Genomic DNA, 14373 nt, shown 5'->3' on the forward strand with positions numbered 1-14373 from the left:
GATAGTCACTATAATCCGAAGGGTGCAATGTAACTCTTGAGGTGTACAATGTGGTGTAGTAAGTGAGCACCTCCTGGACTATTCCCACATTGCCGGACATCTGTAACGCCTCATGATCTACTAGTTCCACTATATAGGTTGGTTTAGGTGACTATTGTATTAATCTAGCTAGGGTTCTACCCGGCCTCTCACCCTCCCCAAGCCGCCTGGTAATTGCATACTTTCCTAGGAAGAGAGGCTCTTGATCTGCTGCTTCTCGAAATTCTGTCAGTAGTGTTGCACGTCATTGCAAATCAGGGGGATCAATAGTACCTGCCTCAATTTGGTCTAGCTCCATCAACTGTGTTTCTATTTGTGCTAATGTACGCAGTAAATCTCAAAGTACCCCAGCACTGTTGGAGATACATACTCCTCTTATGTATGCATTGAAGACTTCCCACAGTACTGCCTTAAAATCCGGGGCACCAGTTGGCCAGCTGGGGGAACCAACTTCTCTTTTAGACCAACTTAGGCACTTGTACACCAACACGTGGATCAGAATAAAACTAGGAGGCGGAACGCACATTTCTAGCAGAATTACCACAACTAAGGAGCTAAAACAAGGGTGCATCCTAGCCCCACTGCTGTTTAACCTCTTCATAGCAGACTTACCGGATGAATTGGACAGTTACTCATCTCATGCCCCAAAGTTAGGAGGTATGGCACTGACAAATTTGTTATATGCTGATGACTTAGTACTGATCATTCGGACACCAATTGGTCTTCAACATCTCCTGGACGTAACTAGCAACTTTTCTCAACAGAACGCCTTAAAAATAAATCTCAATAAAACCAAAACTATGACAGTAAACTACCATAAGAAGACAAGTCCAAGCTGGTATCTTGACGGGAAACGCCTACACCAAGTAACAAGCTACAAGTACCTGGGGATACTTTTAGATCAAAACAACTCTTTCAAGCCGCAGCTGGAATCCTTGCGAAGGAAGGGTGCTATGACCTATCTGGCACTTAAACCCTTGAAAAAGATGTTGCCGGACCTGTCATTAGAACCTTTCTTAAAAGTCCTGTGAGCCAAATTGCAGCCCACAATCTCCTACGGTAGTGAACCAATGAGAGGAAGAGACGCTGGAACTTTAAACAGCATACTAACAACCTCTTACCGAGCAATATTTCAGCTCCCTAAATACATTTCTCCAGCTCAAATACGGCTGGAATTCGGGCTACAAAATCAAGCGGCAGAGAGAATGGGAGCCTATGCAAAATGCTGGCACAAAATCAGAACTGCGGAAAAGGGTTCCCTAAACAACCATCTCTGGGCAGAACTAATACGCACAGGGAAATCACCAACTAACAAATACCTTTTGGATTCCATCCAAGCTCTGGGTCTAACAGACCATTGGAATACCTCAACGGCTCATTGGGTGTTCAAAAAAATAGTCACAAAGTCAATAGGAATTAAATCTACTGCAGAGGACAAGGAAGCACTATTAAAACGAGCTCATGGCTGGGTTGTGCTCAATAATTACGAAGCCGGTAAAACTCAACCTTACCTAAATGCAGGAATAAAGATAACAACTAAAGAAACTTTTTTGAAGCTTTGCCTGTTAGTTGGTTCAATTAATCAATTTTTACCCCCTTGGGAAAATAGAGGAGGAGATCAGTTATGCAGGCTATGTGCTCGTGGAGTCGGGAACCTCATCCATATCATTTGTATCTGCAATAAACTAAAAGATATAAGGAAAACTTTATTAAAGCCATTTTTCAACCAGCATGGCATCAGGTCCTGCAGACCAGCAATAATCCTGTGATTCTGTTCAACTTTAACACAGCTGAATTGCTGCCTTACAAAATTCCTTGATTCCTTGGAATTACCTTGTGATTAGGTGAGAGGGGTGGTTTTGTTAGTGGGTTTTTATAAGTAAGGGGGCCGGCAATATGCTACCCAACATATGCATTTCTAGGGTATATTGTTTCCTTGTGCTAATATTTTGCTAGTGGTTGATTCTAGGTTCTTTTCCACCGAACACTCCCCCCTCGTATCCCCTCATCCCCCCACCTATGTTTAGGTATGAGTTGTGGGTTCCTAATTCGATAGGACTGTTTTCAGACTGGTTGTTAGCAGTTTTTTTTATAAAACACAGTGGTATTGTGTCTCTGTTTATTCTCAATTCATCCTTCCTCTCCTTGATTATAATTTTTGATATTTATATATTTTTAGTTTGTCTTTTCAGTTATAACGTGGAGCGGTGCCAACTGGTCAAGGTGCTCTGGACGTGACAGGAGTTGACCGTCACTATCTGCTCACCACCTACATTTGTGGAATTATTTGTTCATTGGAGACATTTTTTATGGTGAGGATATATCACCTTTCATATCCGATCGTAACAGAGTGTAGGGGTTGGTGTATTTTTCCATCCTTGCCAATGCTCCCATCTACTTAAATTTTGTTTAGGGGGAACTTGGTTACGTCCCATTCCAGGCTCCGAGTGTCACCTAATTTGTGGGATGGCCACTTTTCCTTCTCTGTCCCAGTCTCCTATTGTGCCTTATCATGCTCATGGTGTTCCTTACAGTGTAAATACATATCTTTCGATATCTCTTTCCTTATTCTTTTTCCTTTTTTCTCTCACCTTCAGGATTAACTCATTTTATTTTTCTGAACTTGTTCCTTCTCAGTTCTTTTTATCTTTTGGCGTCTCAGTTCTTCTGGATCATGTTATCTTCTTCTGTTTTGAATATCAGGCATTTCTGTAAATGTCCATTTATACCGAGCCACACCATTTGAAAATATTGCTATGGATTAAAAAATGATGTTTGTATGACTTTAAGGAAATATGATCTGCTCCTTTTTAAGAATATCAGAGCTATTTTTGTGCTAGAACTATATTTTTATTCCGTACATATATTTGTGGAATGTGATCCATGTACTTATCTATGTTGATATTTGTATATATATATATATATATATATATATATATATATATATATATGGGTGCTGTTTCTATTCGTTTTAAATGTACATAGTTTGGTGTGAGAGTTAGTTTGTACAGGTATTCTATGGAACTTAACTTCTCTCCGATTGATGTCGTGCTTTTAATCCCATCCTGTGTTGTATATATTGTAATTTATATATGTATGTCTTGTATTATGTTTCATTTGTAATTTTTCCATTTGGGTCTTTTCAGCCCTGACGAAGTTCCGCCAAGGAACGAAACGCGCTGGCTGTATAATTGGTTTGGTATAATTACCACAATAAAGAATAGAACTTTTGGACTAAAGAAGATTCCTTGATTATATTTCAATGAGTGCGCCTTCCGCCATTTGAAGAAATTGTTTTTACCATATTTGTGCCTTGGGACGACGGGCACGGGAAGTGTGCTGCACCAGAGTTAAATTTACTTTACTTGTGCTGTGGTTGTGCTGAACCTTGGCCCGGTCGTTTTGTTTGTATTTCATGTTATTGTACAGACACGGCCGCACCAACTCCCTCAAAAGGCACAACACCAGGGGCAACTTGCTGACTGGGAGTTAATGCCCGCACTATCGCCAGATTGTCAGACCTCAAGAGGACCCTCTTAGCCACCAGTACCGCAGGCCACAAGTGGAATGCCACCACAATCGGGAACAACTCTAACACTGTGATCTTGACCGTGATCTTTTTCTTGTGCCAGGTGTTGGGCAATTTCTCTGCATACCATTCCCTGTCTAAAACGTCCCCGAATCCTTCTCTGCCTGATGGTCTGTACATAGGGCTGCCCAGGAACCCCTCCAGGAACCCCTCCACATTACTAAGCCGTTAAAATTGGCCGGGAACTACGCCCACATGGCCAGGTCCTGTCTAATGCCTTTGCTTAATTTCACCATGTGGTGCTTCTTTGTGACCTTGGCAGTGACCCTTCATTTGCCCCTGGAGGCTTTGGATGCATTCAAAGGTGGCCCTGTTCTGCCCAACCTAAGACTCTATGTGTTGTGCTAGGTCACAAACCTTATCTGTTGGCAATCTGGGCTCCCCTGCGATGGTATCAAGCTCGATCCCAAGAAAAGGTAAAACCTGCACCAGACCCACAGTTTTACCTGGCACGAGGGGGACATCCAAGTGACCGGCCAATTTCTTGCATCAGGGTGAAGGACAAAGAGGCCGCCAGGTGGGCGGGGGAGGCAGATATACCTCTCCCCTTCCCCCACCTCAACCGGAAGTGACGCACGGGACCCTGAAGGGGTCGAGGGACACTAGGGTGTCCAGTGTGAAGCGACACAGGCCTTGGCTAAGCGGGCAGGTGGGTGAAAGTGGCAACTGGTCCAGCCATATTTCAGAGCCTTGTTCTGTGGTCACGCCTCAGAAGTAGGTTCACTCATGTCTGGAGCTCTGAAAGAAGAAACCCAGGCGACCTGCAGCTTGAGGTCAGGGCGCGGTGTGTAACAAGGGTATGTGTGGTACTGAGTTTTTCCTGTGAGATCGCTTAGGCAATGGGCCGGTTAGTTACTAACAGGTGTCTCTTTAGCAGCACATCCGGGTTTTACTTCAGGTTAATAATTACTCCAAAATTACGAAATTGGATGCTGCTGGGGTTTTGATAGTGACAAATAAACATTAGGCTATCGTGACGAGGTGGCCGAGTGGTTAAGGCGATGGACTGCTAATCCATTGTGCTCTGCACGCGTGGGTTCAAATCCCACCCTCGTCGGATCCTTTTGCTTTAGCGTTGTAAGGGTTTATTAAAATCTCATTCATACACTTGCTGTACATTCCACTGAGAAGGAAATGTAAGGTTTTCAAACATCAAGAGAATGCACAGACCTGGCCACCTTGCGTATTACAGCAGAAAATGTCCCCTTTTTATCTGCTCTCATACAAGGGTCACTGTCACTGGCCACTGACCGACCTTTACAACCCTCCTGTTAAATTTTAACACACAACACATTCTAAAGTGGTGGAGCACTTGCTTACAGGGTGCCATTGAATGAAATTATTAACCATGGAGTTTTTACCACAACAGTGTCAAGCTGAAAGTAAACTCCTCTCTCTCTCCAGCAGGCGGGAAAATATCCCCTGGAGGAATTCGCCTCACCTCTTGTTTGTGACTCAGGGGGGCCAAGCTTGAGGTGTAAGTAAAACCTATAGAAATTGCTGACCAAGGACAACATTTGCGTAGCTAAAATGCAATAGCTTTGATGCCAGTTTATAAAATAAAATCAGATTCATTTTTGGGGCTTGGTTTCCATTGGTGCAGCAGGTACAGTGGCACCGGGGGCTAGAGTCAGGAGGGCCCTACTGAATCTTGAGAATTATACAAAAACCAAAGCACACAGCAGCAGACCAAGGTTTAGCAAATCGACTTCCTCCGTTTCCTAAATTTGTGTGGTGCAACCACTCTCACCATCCGCTGCCAAGGATATCCGTCATATAGAGAGTTTTACAAGGCGAAAAATGCTTATACATGTTAAAATCTTTTGCAGCTCTGATGAAATTCCCAAGGCACTAAAGGGAATGAAACGCATTGGCTGTGCCTGTGTATCTTAAAAAGAGAAAATAAAAGAACCCATTAAAGAAGGAACTGAAGACTCACAAAATTTATGAACTTCTTGTATTTTGGACTTCATTGAGTGCACCTCTCAAATTTCTTGTAAACTCCCTACTGAATCTTGATTCACACTGCATTTTATAAATCAAACAGCAGCCGGGGGAGGTGGGGGGGGTTCTTCCTTGCGCATGACATATTGGCGACGCTATTGACTGATTTAGGTAAAATATTTTTGCAGGCAAAACTCTCAGCCTGTATGACATGCACTCGTGCAGACAACAGACCAGGGTACAAGTCGGGGGTACACATATGTACACGGTGTCCACCCACTATTTTCACAGGGTGAACACTGTCCACCCTGCCAAGAAGTTGGGTCCCATAGAAATATGTTGGACCTGCCCCGGATTAAGACACCGGGAAACGATCAGCAGCTCTTGTACGTTGTCTGCTTTTCATTCCCAGCAGCAACGTGAAGGCAGCGAGGAAGCTTTTTTTTCACCTTCAGCTGGGGCGAAGTGAAGGGACCATCAGGCCTCCTTTTGTTTGAATATCCTGACTGGAGACAGCCTGGAACCTCACACTTAAATGTAAATGCCATGCAGGGGATACAAAGGCACACAGCTTGTTATCCCTTCACAAGTACTTAAGAGAGGCAGCTTTTGCCCTTCTTCACTCCTTGTATATAAGAGATGCAGGCACTGTAATAATGTCAGATGTGTTGGTCTGTCCCAGTATTTACACAAATAACAATGTCAGTAGCACTATTTTATTTCTTTCATTGCACTACGCAATCCAACGCAGGGTGTCAGAGCTCTTTACGTAACATACACATTATACATTGACATTAAATCATGTACATATGTAAATCAATGTACAAGATGCGTTACATGAGACAGGGTTACAAGGTGTAGGAGTCCCATGTCCTTCATAGCTCACAGTGCTATATTACAAGGATTATAATTTAACAGCAGGTAACAAAAGGATTTCTGTGTTAAAAGCAGTAACCCGCTTTACTATCTACATGAAAGAAAAATCTGAACTCTACATTAACCTTATACTACTTTAATTTAAATCTGGGACTTCACAAATCACAGATCTCTCCAACAAATGTGTTAAATGCCAGAGTTATCTCTGCCTATTTGTGTTTCAAGAAACAGAAATGTAAGAAAATCTGAGTGATGGCCCATGAGTTAGCGAATGTCAACAAGCGGTGCACATACATCATGGGAAAGCCAGCCCATCGAACATGCGAGAATTAAATGTCCACTCCATAGCTTACAAATATTCCTGAAAAATAAATAGGAGGGGGTCAGAGATACTCGCAATGGGCTCATGGACATTTCCCAAAACAGGAAACAACCATTACAACGCACTACCTTTACAGCGCAGCTGTTACAATGTATGCAGTTATTACAACACATAGTACTACAACACATACCATTACAACACATGCCATTACAACACATTATAAGGTAAGTAATGGAGATATTTTAGTTTTAGGGTGGGTATGGGTTTTTTGGTACATGGAAATAGTAATTTTAACCCCTACACTATCCAACAATAACCCTACTTTTGCACTCACTGGAGTGGTAATGGTATTTTTGACACCTACACTATCCAACACTTACCCCACTGTTACCCTAAAAGTATTATGCATTTTAATGGCATGCATTGTAATGGTATGCATTGTAATGGTAGGCTTTGTAATAGTTGTTTCTAAAACTGCATTGTAATGGCATGTGTTGTAAAATCATGCAATGTAATGGTAGTTGTGATGTAAATCTGGGATCTGACTGGCCCCTTAGTCTAGCATAGAAGCTGATTGCTGCAAGATGGCCCGAAACCCAAGAATGACTCTTCCCCTTGTCTTTAGCCCGCAATATGAAAGACTGTACTCTGATTTCTAAGGAAGATCCGCCTTCTTCTTAGGCTCCCACCACTGAACAACATTTTTGAACGCAGGACCTATATCTCTTGTTTGTCCCAGGCGCTAGTGATAACTCACCCAGCCCCCACGGTCGATTTTCCACTTCAACAGGAACCAAAGGTGTGCCAGGAAAGAGGTCCCCTCCTCTCGCTCTCGGCCACGCCTCCCAGAATCGGGGCCACTGAAAATGAGAGAGAGCATCAGCCGCTGTGTTCTGCACACCCTGAATGTGTCGCACCCTGCATTCAACATTATTGTACAGACACGGCCGCACCAACTCCCTCAAAAGGCATAACACCAGGGGGCAACTTGGTGACTGGGAGTTAATGCCTGCACTATCGCCAGATTGTCAGACCACAAGAGGACCCTCTTAGCCGCCAGTACCACAGGCCACAAGGGGAATGCCACCACAATCTGGAGCAACTCTAACACTGTGATCTTGACCGTGATCTTTTTCTTGTGCCAGGTGTTGGGCAATTTCCCTGCATACCATTCCCTGTCTAAAATGGCCCCGAATCCTTCTCTGCCTGATGCGCCTGTATATAGGGCTAGGTCTGGGCTGCCTGCCCATGGAGAACTCCAAATTACTAAGCCGTTAAAATTGGCCAGAAACTACGCCCACTTGGCCAGGTCCTGTCTCATGCCTTTGCTAAATTTCACCATGTGGTGCTTCTTTGTGACCTTGGCAGTGGCCCTTGCTAACCTTCTGGCAAACACCCTCCCCCCTGGGATGACCCTGGCTGCAGAATTCAGTTGCCCCAGTAGGCTTTGGATGCATTCAAAGGTGGCCCTGTCCTGCCCAACCACAGACTGTATGTGTTGTGCTAGGTCACAAACCTTGTCTGTCGGCAATCTGGACTCCCCTGCGATGGTATCAAGCTCGATCCCAAGAAAAGTTAAATCCTGCACCAGACCCACAGTTTTACCTGGCCCGAGGGTGACCCCCCAGTGACCGGCCAATTGCTTGCGTCAGGGTGAAGGACAAAGAGGCCGCCAGGAGGGCAGGGGAGGCATATATACCTCTCCCCTACCCCCACCCTGGCGGAAGTTACTCCCAGGACCCTGAAGGGGTCACGGGACACTAGGCTGTCCAGTGTGAAGCGACACAGGCCATAGCTAAGCGAGCAGAAGGATGAAAGTGGCAACTGGTCCAGCCACATTTCAGAGCCTTGTTCTGTGATCATGCCTCAGAAGTAGGTTCACTCATTTCTGGAGCTCTGAAATAAGAAACCCAGGCAGACCTGCAGCTTGAGATCAGGGTGCGGTGTTGTTCTGACCGGGTTTTTGGCTCTACTTCTGAGTGATGGTGACTTTAAGCTTGCTACCATCCTGAATCTCTCTTCTTGCCTTGTGTTGGTCCTTTTAAGGCCTTTTTTCTAGACCTAGAAGCATAAACTAGAGGATAGCTGCTTAATATGATGATAGATCCCTTATTCTTGACTCTAATCCATCTATTGTTAATGTTAATGTTAATGTTAATGTTATGGTAATTTGTATAGCGCACGGCTGCCCCAGCAAAGGGGCGTCCCGGCGCTATTGGCTATTGGCTTTGCCTATTGGCTTTGACATAATTATGTGTCCTTTCATCGTCCTACCTATAGTAGAGGGTGGATCATGTAGTCCTGACTTTATATTACATATTCGTATGGTTTGTGTAGGTACTCTGACAGAGCTAAGTGTTATTTCATCCTTCTTAGGCCTACAAGGCCCAGAACTAGAGAGACTCCATTTTGCTTTCTGTCCCTGCAGACTGAGATGCTTGCAGGGTAAAGGTAATGTTTTAGTTATAAGGTGTTGTTCGCCCTAAGCGAACCGGAGAGAACCGGCCAGAGCTGAATCTAATCAAGAAGTGTCCCTGGGCTCAGGTCTCTAGAAGAAACAAGCAGCTGATCACTGTGGGAGCGTCTAGAGCAAGGAGCCTGGTGCATGGACCTGGTGGGAGGAGGCTACTGGCTGGAACTTTCCACTAGGGGAGAGCATTCAATATTAGCGAAGTGCAGGAGAGGAGGAGAGTCAGTTGGTTCTTGGAGAGAGAGAAGTAAGATGGTTTTTGGAGCTGAAGAGAACAGTTCAGTTCAATTGTTTTTCTGGAATGGAGAGAGAAGGCAGATAATTGCTGAGGCTGGAGAGAGCAGTCAGATGAACGAAGTTGGAACTGTCAGCTGGAGCTGCCAGTTTATCAGAATGCATTAAAGCAGTTACCAGTCAGATGAAAGAGCTGAAGCTGGAAGCTGGAGCAGTTGAGCCAGAGGAGTGAAGCTGTGGTTACGGAGGGAGAGAGAGAGCCCTGATTCCACCAGAGAGAGAGAGAAACATTCCTTCTAATAGGGTGAGGTATTCTAAACTAGTTTGCTTTACACTTACACCTTAATCTTGTCTTTTATTTCCTAGGCTAAATTCCCGTACTGTATTGCTAATCCTTTTCCTTTCAGCGGTGTGCAGTCTATTTACAGTCCCTGTTAGTTACATGTGGATGTGCAGTCTATTTACAGTCCCTGTTAGTTACATGTGGATGTGGTATAATAATAAAGCTTTACAGAGACCCCGCAGATCTGTGTATGTGTTTATTCCCCTTTTACTCTTCAGGCTATGTGTTATAGTATTGTTATTGTTATTGTAATAAAGATACCCCAGTTCTTAGTGAACCAGCGTATGCCTTGTTCCTATATAGTGCAGGTAACCTTTTCTTCTAGTCAGTGCACGAACGGAAGCGACCCCCGATCAGGTAAGTGACCTCTGATTAATTAGGGAGAGAGGAGCCCTTGAGCTAAGAGAATAAGTTATACACTGTGTAATTCGGCCATTCCATAATATTATTGTACCTCTTGTTCTTGTATAGGAAAGGTAACCTTGTCTTCTAGTCAGGTATTACTGCTGGAACAGATGCTACCCCTGATCAGGCAGGCAAGAACTGAATAATTAGGGAGAGAGGAGCCCTTGAACTGAAAGATAAGTTGTACACCGTGTAATTCGGCCATTCCATAATATTATTGTAGTAGTGAACCTCTAGTGAATAGTGAGAAAAACTTCCCAACATAGAGAGAGAGAGCTGAAGGTATTCATAGGAAAGTGATGCGGCGTTATACCCACAGGATTGTGGCTTGTTTAGCGAGCACCAGGGAGGATACTGGTGTTTATACCCTCCGGATTGTGGCTTGTTAAGCGAGCACCAGGGAGGATACTGGTGTTTATACCCACCGGATTGTGGCTTGAGAGAGCACTGGTTGTGGCCAGTGTGTAATGGTATATAATCAGGACTGCCCCAGTGTAGAATGGTCTGGGCCCATGTGGTCGCAAGACTATATTGTGTGAGTGTGGTGTAGGGCATGGACGTCCTTAGTAATCAGTGAGTATTCCTAGTAATCCCTATAGATTTAGTGGTGTTTCTGATAATATGAGCTTGTATATTGCGAGTTCCCCATCCTCAGGTAGGTACCCAGGTGCCTGGATAGATGGGTCCTGAGGAGGGAGGTGGTTACGTTTTGGCCGGGTTGACGGTGCTCTGGTGAGCTGATCCTATCTGGTCTGAGAATCTGGTCATAACATCTGGCGTCACAAACATGTTTACGAAGCCTGTGTGCTCTGTATTGTTTTTATCTTGTTGGTTTGCACTCGGCACGAAATTGACCTATGGGCTTGAACAGCTGCACTGTATGGAGATTGCAGTACATCATGGCATTTGACTTATGTAGGGTGGAAGAAATGCTTTCATCTTGGTGTTTGAACTGTAAGACTTGAAGGGTAACTGTATGTGAGGGAGCCAATTACATCTTGGTGATGATGCAGTTGTACATATGTTCGTGAAAAATGCTTGTAAATTGCTCATTAAATGGCTTGCTGCATTTGCCTATGCTGTGCAATGTGAAATGTATTCAGTGTAATATGACTTGTGAAGTTCCGTGTAAATAGCTCCTTGTAAATATGGCTTGTGAGGAGCATGTTCTCATTTTGAATTACTGAGTTCCTTGTGAATTGCGCCTTGTAAATATGCCTTGTGAGGAGCATGTCATTATTATGACTTGTTGACTTCCTTGTAAATATGGCTTGTAAATAGCGCCATGTGAATATGGCTTGTACAGAGCATGTTATCATTACGTTAGGCAGGAGAGAGCTGGATCTCTTTCAAATGCTTGGAGAAAACATTTTGAAGATGTGCGCACATGTTATATGAAAACGTGGAGAGATGAGTTCATGATTTTCCCATGTATCTGCAGACATTGGGGAATGATTGTGTTTGAGCTGCCAAAGGGTTAACATCTTGAATTGAGACGGCAGTATTTATTTTAACATGCTGTTTAACATGCATGGTTACGTGAGCTGACGCTGAAAGTCAGTGACTGTTTAGATTAATGGTGGTTTGATTTGACTTTTTAATTAGTTGCAGGGTTTGCCTATGTGCTTTGTCAGCTAGCTGATAGAATGGTAACATCTCGCATGGAGTAGAAAAAAATGCATTGTTCATTTAACATTCTGTTTGAAATGCGTCCACGAGTTTGTGTGGGTTTGCCTTTGAACACATGATTTAATGTGTCTGACTCGGAAGTCGGAAAGTTGTAAATCAACCAGTCGGATTGAGATAAAGGTTTTCAGCTGAGCACGGGGGTGCTTTAATGGTTGTGAAATAATACAGAGCCATCATAGAATGTGCTTTAATTAATGAAATGCAACCGTGTGCTTTTAAAAAAAAATGTTCTAGAAAATATAAATGATTATTTTCCCAAGGCAAGCTGCCCTTTTATTTAATGTTCAACTGCACATTTTTCTGTATTTTGCGCATGATATGTAGCAGACCATCGTGTGAGTAAACCCACTCGGTTAGAAAAACAGGCTGTCTGCATGAAAAAAAATCTGTCCCTTTTAATAGGTAGAATAGTAAGGCTTTCCACCAAATTATGAATTCTTGGTTATGCAGTGCAAATTTACATGTATCCCCTTGTTTAAATTGATGTTGTTTCACGTGTTATTTAAAAAAAAAATGTGTCTTCATGAAATGTTGTTCTAATATTTTTCCTTTTCAGCAAGTAGCAGTACATTATGAGAGAATTATTTTAAAATGCTAGCATGTGACTAAGTTACAAAAAATATGTCTTTATTAATTCCTGTTTTTAGGATGCTTTTTACCTCGTTTAAATCTGCTTAAATTAGTTAGAAGTAATGGTGCAGTGTTTCTAGCCTGGGAACAGTGTATGTTTTAAGTTTGAAAGAATTTGCTTTGACCTTGGCTGATATGAGCCAGGCAGCTGTTTGCGGCTCAGAGTTTCGAAAGGGTGGAGGCCACGTGGGTGACTTCTGAGAGCAGAAAGAGCCAGTTTGTTATTATTGTTTATGAGTCAATTCTTTCCGCGGAGAAATGTTTATATAAGGGGGGGTCAAGTTGCTCTTCCTTACAGTCGGCCCAGAAAGCTTCATTGAATTCAGATAAGGGATGCTTGCAAATGCAGAATAATTGGCAGACGCTTGGCCCTTGGAGTTAGATAAATACAGTAGGCCCAGAAAGCTTCCCTGACTAAGAGATATGAGATGCTTGAATAGAATAATTGGCAGGAGCTTTGCTCCTGCAATGAGATCAGCATTTGGCAGTGATTCAAAATTACATCGCAGTGTGGCCCGGCTCCTGCTTATTATGGTTGGAGCTGATTCAAAACTCTGAGCGCGAATATCTTTCTGGAGGGAGGGGCTGTTTCTCAGAGGAGTGAGGAGTAGCTAGGCCCCAGCCCTTCTGGCTGTGTATGACAAAATTAGATTTTGCCTAAACAAATTTAAAGAATATGGTATAGGTAGAATGTTTAAATCATTCCTTGGATTTAGAAGGGTTCTTTTCATGAATTAGGAGGTTTATTTCAAAAATAAAAATCACTTGGGGTGCTTTTTGAATGGAAAATGTGTTTTTGCAAGATTGATGATGCGTGTTTCTCATTTCAGATGGCTATTATCGTGTGGGGGCCCTGGATGAGTGTGACTTTCTTATTTTGTAGTGATGAGTTTTGTTATTTTCGGAGTGAGAGCCCCCCCATAAACCCCCGAGGCTGAATCCAGGATTAGAAGCAGACGTACCAGGATGACCAGACTGGAGGGTGTGCCTCCTTGGCACCGGATACAGATGAAGATGGAGAATCGTGACCCATACGAATTAACTGTTTTCCTAAGGAGAAACCAACTACAGAAGAGAACTTTTTAAAGTGACTGAACTTTTAAAATTTACATGACAATCTACAGTTGGCTGCCTCAGCAGTCAGGTTCAAACCCCATATACTATTCTTCAGTCACAATTTTTTTTTAATTGACCTGAAATGTAATTCCTTGGCCTGCATTCTTGAGTCTTGCATTTTTCCCATGTTTCTATTTCAGATGGACATTATGCCACTTTTGCAGTTACCATATACAGGCCCCACTTGAAAAAAAAAAATTCTCAGTCCTGTTCATGGTTTTGATGTTCCAGTTTAAAAGATGCAGTGCCACATTAATGCAATGATGCAAATGATACATGATATGTTTTGATTTTAGTATGCTACGCTATTTCATTAATGATACACTTGTTTATCTTTCACCTATTTCATAGTTTTTACTGTTTTCTGCAAAACAGTCTTGTCACTGGAAAGAAAGCAATGTTTTAAATGATGGTGCACACATGTGTTACAGAGGGATTAGGTGCAAACTGTTTCCTGAGTTAGATAACTTGTCACCTTTACCTATTGCCTTTGGCATGGTCTACTATTCCTCAATTTCCCAAATTTAAGCCTATAATCTTTTAGAAGAAAATATATACACCACACTTAGGTAACTTTTTTGATTTATTGCTTGATATGCATAGTGCTACACCAGCTATTTTGTAGGAATGGGGTTATCTTTGTTTTCCTGTTATTACACTTTCACTTTGATCCATCAACTCATATTTAGAACAGTGGGATTAGTTCCAAGGGTGGT

General features: G+C 42.9%; 1 non-coding gene across 1 annotated transcript; it reads left to right on the forward strand.

The window, feature by feature from the left end:
* Positions 1–4603: 4603 nt before the first annotated feature.
* Positions 4604–4685, forward strand: TRNAS-GCU (transfer RNA serine (anticodon GCU)). Its single transcript has one exon. It is a non-coding gene; the product is annotated as a tRNA-Ser (tRNA).
* The last annotated feature ends 9688 nt before the right edge of the window (positions 4686–14373 follow it).

The sequence above is a fragment of the Lissotriton vulgaris genome, chromosome 12 (genome assembly GCF_964263255.1).
Source record: "Lissotriton vulgaris chromosome 12, aLisVul1.2, whole genome shotgun sequence".
Lineage (NCBI taxonomy): Eukaryota > Metazoa > Chordata > Amphibia > Caudata > Salamandridae > Lissotriton > Lissotriton vulgaris.